General features: G+C 41.5%; 1 gene segment (V, D, J or C); it reads right to left on the bottom strand.

The window, feature by feature from the left end:
* The window catches only part of LOC102415345, a gene marked incomplete in the record, with an annotated part of 786,957 nt that overhangs the window by 432,190 nt on the left and 340,286 nt on the right, over positions 1–14,481 (bottom strand).

Below are 14,481 nucleotides of genomic sequence, written 5' to 3'. Positions count from 1 at the left end.
ATGGTACAGGTATCTCTAGCTTCGCAAGAAACCCCAGTTACACTTTCCAAATGGAATATTCAGAGGTTTCTTCCTTGCATGTGTCTCTGATTCCCATGGGTCAGAGAAGGAGCCCTCTGTATGGAAAGTGCTCCCTCCTCTCCCCAAGTCATTTCTCTGAAGTAGTTATATTCATGTTGACTCTGTCAACATGCCGTGGAGAAAATTTTATCTAAGGCAGGTGTCAAATAATGTGTAGTTAAATGCTAAGGTTATTATCCTGATTTATCATTGAAAGATATATTTGTAAAACACAATAAAAGTAAAATATGTGACTTCTTTTTCACTGATAACGGTAGAGTTGATCTTCCAATTGGAAAACTATTTTTGGACGTTGAACATCAGGTAGCACAGAGATAAGGAAAACAGATGAGATTAGCACTGACATTGCCCAGCTTACTTCATGGAGGCAGCTTCCAGGCACCAGTGCATGAGGGGTTTACCAAAAATAGTGCAGCTGTCTCACTGTGGGATTGAGACAGGATAGGAGACTGGAGATCCTGAAATACCTAAAAATTGTGGACCTCTGTACCTGAGAGGAGGAATGTTGACAAAAAAAGAGAGAGAGAGAGAGAGAGATAAGCCCAAGATAGGGGTTGGGGGGGAGAGTGGGGGCTGGGGGGATTTGGACCATCCTTGGATGACGGCAACCTTACACGTTTAGCCTCATGAGGGACAGGTGGCCTTACTTAGGTAACCTGTTTCTTGAAACGTCTTTTTACCTCTTGTCACATAGTTGTTTTAATTCAACCAAGTATTTTTTTTTTAGAATGTCAAGTTTAGATGCTTAATATATTAGCCAGGCACTCTTCATTCCTGAGGTGCATGTGTGGCATTGATCTGTCTTCTGTTCGTTCGTTTGTTTTCTTAGGGATTCAGGAGTCTCAATGGAAAGAACTGCTGGCTCAGTGTCTGTCAGCCTGTTTGTCTGGTTTCCTGTGCAATTATTTGTGCCAGTGAAGCGAACCCAGCAGAAGATTTAATGGGGTCATCTCATAGCTTGTTCTTTTCTCTAGGATTGGGTTTACTTTATGTAAAGTCTAGCTATAATATGGCAAGAAGTCAAAAGGTTGTTCTTTGGTGACATAAGCCATTTTAAGGCATGGGAACTTTGTGTCTGCAGACAGCTGTGAGGTGTCTTACACGGGCGCTCAATGTTGTCAATCCAGTAACAATGGCTGTGACTAAGTCAGTTGAAAAGAACAGTCTTCTTCAAATGTGCATTTTTCACCTACTGAGATTTTCTCATCAGTTAAAATGAACTTTGTTATTTCTTACCAAAACTGGGATCATTTAAATGCACATCTGTTTGCTGAGCTGTTCGTTTGTTTTTTGTTGGCACCAGGTCTTAGTTTAGGCGTGTGGGATCCAGTTCTCTGACCAGGGATCGAACCTGGGCCTCCTGCAATGTGAGTGCAGAGTCCTAGTCACTGAACCAACCCTCCACCTAAAATTAGAATCTTGAGTTGAAGTTATCGTGCAGGTAAGACTGGCTCAGCAGATCACCTAGATTCTCTTAAACTCTTGTGCATTTTCAGGAATCCCTAGGCTCCAGCATTCATTCTGGAAATTTACAGGGTTTTCTACAATGTGGAAACCAAAATCAGACACAATTCCTAACTTAAATTGCTTTCAGTTGATTGAGAAGCAGCTGAGAAAAAAAATATATATATATATATATGTATATCCTATGCCCTGTCTGTACTCCTACTAGCCTGGACCACAATACGTGAAATGAGGCATCAGACCAAAAGCAGAGAACTGATGCAGTTACCACCAGGGAAATAAAACCTGCTAGAATACTTTATTTCCCCACCATGAAGATTTATTTTTGTTCCTTCATCTCCCTCTCCATTTCTGTGGCCTCTTTATTAAGATGTGAGCCCCCAGTGCTCAGGTGGCCAGCACCCAGTGTGCAGGACTCCAGGACGTCAGGGAGGAAGGCAGTGCTTACCTTCAGGTGGGTGTCCAGATTCACCCTAAGTGATGATGGTGAGTACATCTGACAAGACCATAAAACTACTATAACTATTAAACTTTGCATTTAAATAGTTGGGCCAATAAATTTGGCTTCCCAGGTGCTAAGTGATAAAGAATCTGCCTGCCAATTGAGGAGATGAGGGTTCAATCCTTGGGACAGAAAGATCCCCTGGAGAAGGGAATAACAACCTACTCCAGTATTCTTGCCTGGAAAACTCCATGGGCAGAAGAGCCTGTTGGGCTACAGTCCACGGGGTCGCAAAGAGTCAGACACCACTTAGCAACTCACGCATGCCTATAAATTATGAAATGACAATGATTCAGTATCCTGGCCACATCTCACAGACTGCCCAGCAGTAAAACAGACATCTCTTCCCACCTGCTGTGTCCACCACTGTCCTTTCAGAAAGTCTGCTCCTAGAAGCTGCAGACAAGAATTCAGCCTGCAGAGATGCAGAGGGGACTCTCTGTGCAATGGGCATGATTGTATCAGAGACACGGAGCACTGACCCAAGTGGCTCCACATCCTGCTCATGAGCAGAGGAGTGGGAAGATGTTCCTGCTTCGGGAGGGGGTGATACTTTCTCCTAGTTTCTTGAACAGATGAAAAAGCTCACTCTGCTGCCAAGATAGCTTATTGTAAGAGTACATAAACACTTTTTCCCTGTGTCTGAAATATGACTGATTGATGAATTAATTTCCCCTGTTTTTGTTGCTGTTCGGTCCCTAGGTCATGTCTGACTCTTTACAACCCCATGAACTGCTGCACGCCAGGAGCTTTATTCTCTCTTTCCTTGACTTTTCCATCCCTTCTGGTTGCTCCCGAAATGCTGCTGCCTAACTAAGTTCCAAAAGGAGAGCTTCCTGACAAGATATTCCTTCTGAAGGGCCCTGTGGGTCAGAGCAGCTCACTGTCTAAATATTGAAGGTGTTGTGTGTCCTTTCCTGTCATTTACTATCTCCCAGAGTTTGCTAAACTCATGTCCATTGAGTCAGTGATGCCATCCAACCATCTCATCCTCTGTCACCTCCTTATCTTCTTGCCCTCAATCTTTCCCAGCATCAGGGTCTTCTCCAGTGAATCGGTTCTTCACATCAGGTGGCCAAAATATTGGAACTTCAGCTTCAACATAAGTCCTTTCAAAGAATATTTAGGGTTGATATCCTTTAGGATTGACTTCTTTGATCTCCTTGCAATCCAAGAGACTCTCAAGAGCTAGAAAGCTAGAAAGCATCAATTCTTTGGCACTCAGCCTTCTTTATGATTCAACTCTCACATCCATACATGATTACTGGGAAAACCATGCCTCTGACTATATGGACCTTTGTGGGTAAAGTAATGTCTCTGCTTTTTAATATGCTAAGTTGGTCATAGCTTTTCTTCCAAGGAGCAAGCATCTTTTAATTTCATGGCTGCAGTCACCATTTGCAGTGATTTTGAAGCCCAAGAAAATTAAATCTGTCACTGTTTCCACATTTTCCCCATCTATTTTCTATAAAGGAAGGGACCAGATGTCGTAATCTAGTTTTTTTAATGTTGAGTTTTAATCCAGCTTTTTCACTCTCCTCTTTCATCTGCCTCATGAGGTTCTTTAGTTTCTTTTCACTTTCTGCCATCAGAGTGGAATCATCCACATACCACTGAGGCTGTTGATATTTCTCCTGGCAATCTTGATTCCAGCTTATGAGTCATCCAGCCCTGCATTTCACATGATGTACTCCACGTATAAGTTAAATAATCAGGGTGACAATATATAGCCTTGACGTACTCCTTTCCCAATTTTGAACCAGTCCATTGTTCCATGCGCAGTACTAATTGTTGCTTCTTGTCCTGCATACAGGTTTCTTGGGTATTCCCATCTCTTTAAAAATTTTCCACAGTTTGTTGTGATCCACAGTCAAAGGCTTTAGCATAGTCAATGAAGTAGAAGTATATATTTTTTTAATTCCCTTGCTTTTTCTGTGATCCAGCAGATATTGGATCTGCTCTGGTTCCTCTGTCTTATCTAAACTCGACTTGCACATCTGAAGTTCTTGATTCATGTACTGCTGAGGCATAGCTTGAAGGATTTTGAGCATAATCTTGTTAGCATGTGAAATGAGTGCACTTGTATGGTAATTTGAACATTCTTTGGCATTCATTTCCATGAGATGAAGTTATTAGCAAAGAGAATATCCTGTACCCAGTTTGAATACAAACAATACACACAACACCTGTGATATTTACAGAGTGGGCTGCTCTGATCCACAGGGCCCTTGACAGAAGGAATATCTTCTCAGAAACTCTCCTCCTGGAACTTACTTAGGCAGCAGGATTTCTGGAGCAACCAGAAGGGATGGAAAAGTCAAGGAAAGAGAGAATAAAGCTCCAGTCCCTGAAGATGGAGTGTCTGCAGGTGAAACTCAGCAGGATACACAATCTTGGCTTGAATTTCAAAGACCAGAGACTAGCTTCCAGATCACACAGTCATCCCTCAACAATGTACCCTGAAATTTTCCTTAACACATTGTGAAGTATTTCAGCATATATACTTTGAATTGTCATTGAGGAGTTAATGTCACTTTAAGGGATTCTATGCCATCTGGGGGGGTGTGGATGGGCTGAAAACAGGCATTTCTGGAGAAAAGCACTTAGGTTCCTCTTTACACTGTCCTACCCCAGATTCCTCTGCAAGGCAATTCAAGAATTGGCTCTGAGTATCAGAGCTGGAAGTGCTTTGACACTACCTCTGGAGAGAGAAACAACACCTTTTTTCAGGGCTGCCCACAGCCAGAGCCCCATCTGCACTCTGGGTTTGTGTTCAGCTCCCCCGCAGCCCTCTCTCACTGTGTCACTCAGAGCACAGTAGTACACAGCCGAGTCTGATGCTTGCACTGCCCGTTTCTGCAGGTGGAAGGAGCTGTCACGCTTAACAAGAGTGGCCTGAAAACCTTCATGCTCTACCTTCTTGTCTGCTGTTAAGCTCATCAGGAGGAGTTGAGGAGCTTTGTTGAGACGCTGGACGTACCAGAAAAGATAGGGATTTGAATATCTGGTCTGGTAATTGCAGTTCAGGGTCATGAGAGCCCCCTCTGAGACAGTCACTGGGCCTTCTGTCTGGTTCACTGAGTCACCATTGGTCCCTCCTACAAGAAAATCACTTTGTTATCGTAGAAATGTACAGGAAAAGAGTTTTCAGTCAAAGAAGAAATGTAAAACTTACCTATAGTTACAAGAAGGTGAAAAATCATTAACATTTGGAATAAAATATTACTTACTGAATATTAAAATGATCAGAAGAACTGTGTGAGTGGCAGAATGCATGTTCGCAAAAGAAAACGATCCTTGTGCCCTGGAACACACCAGTCAAACAAATCTAGTCTCCATCTGAATGTTACAGAAGCTCCTCGCTCAGAAACTGAGAGCCCCTTTCTGTACTGCAGCAATATTCTGTCTTGTGGCTTCAAAGCAGGCAAGTGAAACCAGCTCCTGAATACAATGAGGAACCGCATCTGAAGGAAGCCCCGCCGTCTGGTGGTGATCGTGAAAATTGCACCACAGTGGAGTGTGACCTATTCCTCCTAATTATAGCTTGTGGGGTACATACAGGAGAATGGGACAGGACCGTAAGAAGAGAATCCTAAACGTAAGCATTCTTAGGGAAATATTCTATTATTCCTTCCATAACTTTTTGCATGGTACAGGTATCTCTAGCTTCGCAAGAAATCCCAGTTACAATTTCTAGATGGAATAGTCAGAGTTTTCTTCCTTGCATGTGCCTCCAGGATTCCCATGGGTCAGAGAAAGACCCCTTTGTATGGAAAGTGTTTCCTCCTCAACCCAAGTCATTTCTCTGAAGTAGTTATATTCATGTTGACTCTGTCAACATGCCGTGGAGAAAATTTTATCTAAGGCAGGTGTCAAATGATTTGTTGTTAAATGATGTTATTATCCTGATTTATCATGGAAAGACTTATTGCTGCTAAGTCACTTCAGTCGTGTCCGACTCTTTGCGACCCTATGGACTGTAGCCTGCCAGGCTCACCTGTCCATGGGATTCTCCATGCAAGATACTGGAGTGGGTTGCCATTTCCTTGTCCAGGAAAGACTTATTAGTAAAACACAATAAAAGTAAAATATGTGACTTCTTTTTCACTGATAACGGTAGAGTTGATCTTCCAATTGGAAAACTATTTTTGGACCTTGAACATCAGGTAGCACAGAGATAAGGAATACAGATGAGATTAGCACTGACATTGACCAGTTTACTTCATGGAGGCAGCTTCCAGGCACCAGTGCACGGGGGATTTACCAAAAATAGTGCAGCTGTCTCATTGTGGGATTGAGACAGGATAGCAGAACGGAGATCCTGAAATACCTAAAAATGGTGGACCTCTGTACCTGAGAGGAGGAATGTTGACAAAAAAGAGAGAGAGAGATAAGAGCAAGGCAGGGGTTGTGGGGGGAGAGTGGGGTGGTGGAGTTTGATCATCCTTGGATGACGGCAACCTTACCCCTTTAGCCTCATGAGGGACAGGTGAACTTAATTAGGGACCTTGGTTCTTGAAACACAATCACTATTGTTTCACTTCTTGTCACATAGTTGTTTTAACTCAACTAAGCATTATTTTTAGAATGTCAAGTTTAGATGCTTAATATGTTAGCCTGGCACTCTTCATTCCAGAGGCATGTGTATGTGGTGTTCATCTGTCTTCTGTTTGTTTGTTTTATTAAGGATTCAGGAATCTCTTTGGAAAGAACTGTTTGCTCAGTGTCTGTCAGCCCATTTGTCTGGTTTCCTGTACAATTATAGGCTAGAGAAGTGAACCCAGAAGAAGATTTAATTCAGTCATTTCATAGCTTATTTTCTCAAGGGTTGGGCTTGCCTTATGCAAAGTAAGACTGTATTATGGTGAGAAGTCAAAACATTGTTCTTTGCTGACATACACCATTCTAAGGCATGGCAACACTGCGGCTGCAGGCAGCTGGGAGGTGGCCTGACACGGGCTCTCAGGCAGTGCTGTCAACCCAGGAGCAATGCTGTGACTCTTAGTTGAATTAAGTCCGATTTGTTTATTTTTGTTTTTATTTCCAATAGTCTAGGAGGTGGGTCAAAGAGGATCGTGCTGCGATGTATGTCAAAGAGTGTACTGCCTGTGTTTTCCTCTAAGAGTTCTATGAATTCTGGCCTTCATTTAAGTCATTAATCCATTTTGAGTTTATTTTGTATTCGGTGTTGGGAAGGGTTCTAGTGTCCTCCTTTTACCTGTAGATTTCCAATGATCTTCCAATTAAAAATAAATGTTTCTAAATGGCAATGACCAAGTGAGTTGAACACAAGAGCAATCTTCTTCAAATGATACCTGCTAATGGACATAGAATTTATCAACAGTCAAAATGACCTGTTTTTCTAAAATTAGGGTATTTTTTTAATGCACGGCTGTTTGCTGAGTTGTTATGTTTTGTTTTTGTTTTTGTCTGTGCCGGGTCTTAATTTTGGCTTGTGAGATCTAGTTCCCTGATCAAGGATCAAACTCAGGCTCCCGGCATTGGGAGTGCAGAGTCCTATCCCCCGGACCAAAGTTCCCCCTAAAATTAAGGTCTTGAGTCAAGTGATCATGCTGGCAGGGCTCTCTGGCTCAGCTGATCACCGAGGTTCTCGTAAACTGTTGTGCATGTTCAGGAATCCCTAGGCTCCAGCATTCATTCTGGAAACTTACAGAGTTGTCTACAACATGGAAACCAAAACCAGACATGATTCCTGTCTCAAACTGCTTTCAGTTGACTGAAGAGCAGGTTAAAAAAAAAAAAAAACAACAACAAAAAAAACATTCCTCTGCCCTGTCTGTAGTCCCACTAGCCTGGACCCAGAGATATGGAATGAGGGATCAGACCGAAGTAGAGGGCTGACACAGTTACATCCAGGGGAATAAAACCTGCTTGGATACTTTCCTTTCACTGTTCAGATTTAGTTTTGTTTTTTCATCTCCCTCTCCCTTCCTATGCCCTGTTTATCAAGATGTTGAAGCCCCAGTGCTCAGGTGTCCAACACCCAGTGTGCAGGACTCTAGGTTGTTTGGAGGAAATCTGTGTTTACCTTCAGGTGGGTGTTCAGACATCCCCCCTGTTAAATAAGGATGGGGACTACAACCTCCAGGAATATTAAAACCATTATAACTATTAAATTCTGCATTTTTATAGTTGTGCCTATAAATTTTTAAATGAGAATGATTCAGTGTTTATGCCACATCTCCTAGACTGCCCAGAAATAAAACATATATCTCTTCTCCTTCTGTGTCCTCCGCTGTCCTTACAGAAAGTCTGGTCCCGAATTTGCGGACAAGAGTTCAGCCTGCAGAGATGCAGAGGGTAAACTCTGTGCAATGGGCCCAATTGTAGCGGAGATGCAGAGCACTGACCCAAGTGGCTCCACATTCCTGCTCATGAGCAGAGGAGTGGGGAGATGTTCCTGCTTTGGGAGGGGTTGATACTTTCTCCTAGTTTCTTGGAGCATGTGAAAAACTCATTCCACTCCAGTGGCAGTCTGCCTTCAAACTGGGTACAGGATGAGAATATCCGCTTTGCCAGTGATCACATCATCTCAGGGAAAATTAATTCATCAATCAATCAAGTTTCAGATATATTGAAAAAGTGTTTATATACTCTTAAAACAATAACAGGAAAAAATCTCTCCTTAACTTACACAGAGATTTTGTATCTCACAAGTTATGCAATAGCAGTATATTTTTTTTAGGTGAAAAATGCCATTTCTTCATTATCTTTTATCTTGACATGTGGAACTTTGCTGAATGTTTATTAACTGTGTGCAAGCTGAAACCAAATCAACTGAAGGCTGCAGTGACTATTGATCATGTCTTAGAGCATTTTCCCATTGATCTGTCAACAAATATGATAAAATACACCTTCAGTTATATAGTCAGGGGAACTAAAGTGGCCCTGCCTGGCCCTGAGAAGGGCACTTTTATTTTGAGCATAAGTCACCTGCTCTTCTCTGTCAGGACCGGGGACTTGTCTGGAGGGGCTGCTGAGAATGGGAACACTGACCGCAGGGCTACCAACCCCTGTAGGCAGCATTCCTAACAGCGCCAACATGGCCCTGGCTTTTCACTGAGCTTTGGTCCTTTCTTGAAAAATAAGGAGAAACTTTGTGTTGTTATAAAAAAAATGACATGAATGAAAATCTGACGTAGGTACTGAAACAAACTCTGCGTTTTATATTAATAATGGTCGTTATTGTGATCCCTGCTGTATCAAGATGCCATAATATGTACCTGTGCTTAAAATTTTATTTCTATAAAACACACAGGCAGGTGTGTTTATATATAATTTAATTTTATAATGATTTTAAACAGATAGAGATATATAGATGATTTTGATTCTTAAGTCCATGAAGTAGGTTCTATTATTGCCATTTTACATATGAAGAAACTGATGCCAAAAGAGGCTAAGGAACACCTCAAAAGTCATGCTGTGATGCAGACGACAGGGTTTGAATCCAGCTAATTTCAAGTCTTCATTTTATTAAGGATGATATCAAATGTCCTTTCTGCCTACGTTCCTGTACTGGATACCACTACAGCCCCCTGGAACATGAGCTCCATCAAAGCAGACATCACATCTGTCTTGCCAACTAATGTTTCCCCAATGCTTACCAGAAAACTAAGAATTAATGAATAAACTGTACTGAAATTTTTCACACTGGGATCCATGCTGTGATGATAAAAATCACAGGGAAAAAAACAGGTATATTTCCATGAGATGTTAATTCAGATTTGTTTGCTTTGTGGATCAGCTTCTATATTAGGACTAATAATTTAAAATTTTATTTTTGGGCTATTTGTTTCGTGAATGGTAAATCTGCATAGATTTTAAACATAAAATGAGTCTATATCAAAGGCATTATGCAATCAAACATGACTTTTGACCTCTACCCCAGAGGATGTTGTGTTCTTAGATATTTTTATAGACAAGCTAGAAATCCAGTTTTCAATGTGATGTCTGATTTTTTAATAATAACCATAACTACTAGCTTCATATACACAGTCCAAGGCTGCAGCCTCCTTCTCCACCACAGAAATTGCTGACTGGACTTGAGTTACCTTCTGGGTCATGCTGGATCCTGCAGGAAAGAGCCTTTACTTACAACCATGATGGTATAGAGGATGAAGTGGCTTAGGACCTAATGCCCCGATTCCATTGCCCATTATCCCTCCCTTTCAAGATACATCAGGTAACAGTGGTTTGCCCCTCCACACAGCCTTGGTACTGAGAGAGGCGCATGAGTCCTGTGTGTGGCCATGCTCACCAAGACAGACAAGGCTCTGCCTGCCCTTGGCGCACTGGCAACCAGCATATGGGCAGCTCCTCCCTACAGTGACACGGCCTCTGCTCCATTTCAGATCCAGATCTGAATTCTGCACCCTGTGTTCAAGAAGTCCAGGCAAAGCTCCTGGGCTGTGTGATGCTTCTGCCCCACGGAGGAAACTGAGTCAGCAGCTGGAGGGCCGTTTGTCTGTGTTGTGTCACACGCTTCCTTCATAGGAGGGAAATGCTAGACTTCTGCACATCAGTTTGTCGAATCAGAACACTATCAGACTAGAAATAAACAGTGGTAAAACTGAATCATGTTCAGTTCATTCTCCTTTGGATCAGAGAATCAAAAGTAACACTGGGGTTTCGACTCTAACAGAAAGGCAGAATTTTTTGATTCAATCTCTGTTCCTGACTCCTATGGAATCTGGTAAAAGTTACCTGCAAAATATTTTGTTGTCTATGAATGATTTCATATCTTGCCTCTGCGTCACAAAATCTGTCAAGTGCATGACATGTTAGATAGCAGCAGGGGGAGAAATACATGTGTATGTGATCACAGTTTACATGTGTGTATGTGTGTAAACAAAAGTAAATTCAGAAAATTTTAGCCAGTGACTAAATATAAGAACTCCTGTTAAAACTCAATACATGTATTTCTAAATCACCCTCAACTCTTCCAACCACACCCATTAATTGTGGTGGAAATTGGGATAGGGAAAACCCTAAAAATACACAAATCAAGAGCCACAGCATTATCAAAAGCAATAGAAATCCTGTTAGAAATGCCAACACAGTTCAGTCTCCATTGATGTCTATTCCCTGCATCATAGTCTTAAAACTCTTTGCCATCTTAAATATTGGGAGTTGTGTTTCACTGATCGAGACATAGGTCCATGAGAACATGTAAGACCAAGGTCATCAACATTTTATATGTTATTGTTCTTCATAAGGGTTTTCTCTGGTGGCTCAGCTGGTAAAGAATCCGCCTGCAATGTAGAAGACCTGGGTTTGATCCCTGGGTTGAGAAGGTCCCCTGGAGAAGGGAATGACTACCCACTCCAGTATTCTGACCTGGAGAATTCTTGATAAATCAATTTGCTTAATGCTAGAGAGGAAGATGGACCAGCATTCTTTTTACCCTCCCTCTCAGCTTCATCAGGTAGCTTTCACTTGAAAACCCTAGAAATTCTTGAAGCCACTAAAGCAAACACTAGATTTTAGGCTTTTGTATTGAGAGAAAATTGCCTTTGAAAGTTTCTGCTTTGGCACAAATTACTAATGTGATTAGAAAAATCAATGAAACTTCCTCATCATGCCTGTATTTGTTGCTGTTTAGTCACTACCTTGAGCCCGACTCTTTGCAACCCCATGAACTGTAACCCACTAGGCTCCTATGTCCGTGGGATTTCCAAGAAAAGAATACTGGGGTGGGTTGCTATATCCTTCTCCAGGGGATATGATCAACCCAGGGATCTTACTCATCCTGAGGAAGATCTTCTGCATTGGCAGGCAGATTCTTTACCCCTGAGCCCCCGGGGAAGCCCAGACCCATATTTACTAATTGTTGAAAAAAAGGATTTGTTTTAATAAGATATACAGTGTAGCAGAACAGAAAATGCTGTCTTACAGTCCCAATGAGGAGACATAATTGCCACACGAATGGGTTTTTTTATTTGAAAAATATAGTTGTCATTGCCATGGCAAAGACCTGTAATGTATATCCTCTTTAATATGGCTACTGAGGCTCAGCTATAAGCCCTGAATAAGCAGGTTATTCAATCACAGAGAATCTGAGCAACTTTATGTTCAAAGTCATAAAAGATGATGACTGCATTTTTTGGCTTCAGTGTTCAGGAACATATACAGACTCCTGTGATTGCCCATTGAGTAAGGCACAGTTTTCTTTACTGCATTAACTTATTTTTCATCAAATGAAAATTTCAAAAAGTATAAAATTCTAAGAAGGCAATGGTATTTAACAAAAAAGAAACAGATTTCATGGTGGTTCTATCCATTAGCTTTTATGAATATTAGTCATGCATCAGAATGATTGATGTCCTACCCAAGCTCTGCTCCTCACTGGTTATGTAACCTTGATTAAGTTACTAAACATCTCTACACCTCAATTTTGTCATATGTAAATTGGAAGTTTCCTAGTATCTACCTGAGAGGTGGAGAGGGATTTAAAAGCTTAGCCCATTGCCCATAAACCTGTCAATGTCACATACTGGGGACAAACAGAGCTCAGTGAGTGAATAAAATGATTTGTGAAAGAAACATTATTTTAAGACATGTGTGGTGTCTTAAAGCAATACAACCCTAAAGAAGGAGACTCAATCATGTATACTATATTCTCAACACTTATTCATGTGACTGACATATATGAGTAGGTGCTCAAAAAGTTGTCCCAAATGAATGCAGGGATAGCTTGGAATGATTATATCTCATGTAACAAAGAGCATTTTCTCTTGTACTTACTCATTTTACATCCATAAGGAAATCTTGATACCAAATAAAGCAAAATGAAATGAAACAAATATGAAAATACAAAAAGTCAAACCTCTAACTGAAAGTAGATCCATTTAGAGCAATAGAGCTCCTGCACATGAATGCTCATACCAGCATTATTTATAAGAGCTAAAAAGTGGAAATAACCAAATGTTTCCAAAACAATCATTCTTCAAGTGAAGAATGGATAAGGAGAATAGGTGGTATCACAGAGCAGCCTATTAAGTGACCATAAGGAGTAGTGAAGAACTGATATGGAGACACGCCATGGAGAGATTCCACTAGTTGAAAGAAGACGGTACAAGCAGTCATATGTGATCTGATTCTATCTCTAGGAAATGCCCAGAACTGTCAAATCCATAGAGACAGAGAGCAGAGGAGTGGATGCCAGTGTCTGGGGGTAACAGGAAACAGGAGTGACTGCGAATGGGTACAAAGTTTCTTCCTGGGGTGGTGTTCTGGAATCAGATAGTACTGATGACTGCACAGCTCTGTGAATATGCTAAAAACCACTCAATTGTACAGGTAAAAGCGTGAAGGTGATGATATGTGAATTATCTTTATAAAGCTCTTATTTAAAAAGTGATAGAGCTGAAAATACTCGTATTAATTACAGATCAAGTGCTGGGACAGAAAGAGTCCTGGGGGTTCTAACCTGCCAATATCAGGACAAAATAAGATGGTTATAATGCTTTGATCTTAAAGAGGAGGGTAAAATTTATGAAGCAAATTCAGCATGTATTTCAGGATCCCTTAGTGTCCTGGGCCCAAAAACTTGATTCTGCAATTTCATTTTCTTTTTCTTAAGAATAGCCTCTGAAATCACAGAAGGCTCAGGCTGTACAAAACCTTCATCTGTACCTGTCGGTCCCACAGAATCATCCAAGAGGGATAAAGGACGGTAAGGTTCAGAGACCTCCAGAATGCCAGGATGAGTTTCTCTCGGTGAGTTTCATTCATTGCAAGTTACAGTGAGAGCCACATATTTCTCTGTTTTCTGCTCCTCTGCTGTGGGAACACTGTGAATATGTTAAGAATTTAGAATCCCGGTCAACAAAAGTCCATGTGCCCTCTTTTCGCTAACGGACTGATGTTTGCTTGGTCACTGAATTTGACACATTTAAAAAGGATCAGAGGCCTCAATACAGCGATAAAGATAATATGTCAGGTTACGTGGTCATGTTTATGTCCAGAATGTCTCACAGCACAGATCCTCAAGACCAGAGTTGCGATCATGACCTAGCATTCTGTAAAGAGCTGTCATGATGACAAGACGAGGGTGGAGCTGTGTCACCAACATAGAAGCAAGACACCTCATGCGCAAAAGGTTCACTGACTAGACTGCTCTGACCCACAGGGCCCTTGACAGCAGGACTATCTTCTCAGGAAACCATCTTCATGGGACTCGCAGCAGCAGCATTTCTTGAGCAACCATAAGAGTTGGAAAAGTCAAGGGAAGAGAGTGTAAAGGTCCCAGTCACTAAAGATAGAGTGTCTGCAGGTGAAACTCAGCAAGACACAAAATTCTGGTCTGAATTATAAAAATCAGACAGTAGCTTCAAGGTCATGCATTCATCCATGAACGAGGTGCCCTGGGAGTTTTCATCAACAGGTTGTGACATATTTCAGCATATATCAAC

The sequence above is a fragment of the Bubalus bubalis genome, chromosome 11 (assembly GCF_019923935.1).
Source record: "Bubalus bubalis isolate 160015118507 breed Murrah chromosome 11, NDDB_SH_1, whole genome shotgun sequence".
Taxonomy (NCBI): Eukaryota; Metazoa; Chordata; class Mammalia; order Artiodactyla; family Bovidae; genus Bubalus; species Bubalus bubalis.
The sequence above is the reverse complement of the archived record's forward strand: the minus strand, read 5'-3'. Positions and strand labels throughout refer to the sequence as shown.